Consider the following 690-nt stretch of genomic DNA (forward strand, 5'->3'; position numbering starts at 1 on the left):
CTGGCTGCACTTCCTCCAAAACAGATTTATTGGTTCTTTTGGCAGTCCATGGCACTTTCAGTACTCTCCTCCAACACCACAACTCAAAGGCATCTTTATAGGAATAGACTGCCTCATTTTTTTCCCCATGGAGTAGTTAGTGGGTTTGAACTGTCAACCTGTGATTAGTAGTCCAACACCTAACCCACAGTGCTACCAGAGCTCCTAGATAGCAGGCCAGAAGTCATGATTTTATGAAGGACAATAATAGAGTTCTGGTATGGCACCGTAGAATAAGAACTGGACTGCTAACCACAAGGTTAGGGATTCAAACTCATCAGTCACTCCTTGGAAACCCTATACAGAATTGCTGTGAGTTGAAACCAGCTTGAGGGCACTTAACAACAACAACAATAATGGAGTGCTATCCCATCTCCTTTGCCATATTTTGATTGATGATATAGAGCTTTTCCATCATCTCTCTCCACAGATGGAGTCAATTTGATTTGTATGTATTCCATCTGGTGAGTCCCATGTGTATAGTCATCTCATGCTGTCTAAAGGAGGTATTTGAATTGAACAAATCATAGATTTTGCAGAATTCTATTATGTAATATCCAGCATCATTTCTATCACCAAGGCCATATTTTCCAACTACTGATCCTTCCTCTTTGTTCCCAACCTTTGCATTCCAATTACCAGTAATGATCA

Source organism: Chrysochloris asiatica, unplaced genomic scaffold (genome assembly GCF_000296735.1).
Source record: "Chrysochloris asiatica unplaced genomic scaffold, ChrAsi1.0 scaffold00010, whole genome shotgun sequence".
Classification (NCBI taxonomy): domain Eukaryota; kingdom Metazoa; phylum Chordata; class Mammalia; order Afrosoricida; family Chrysochloridae; genus Chrysochloris; species Chrysochloris asiatica.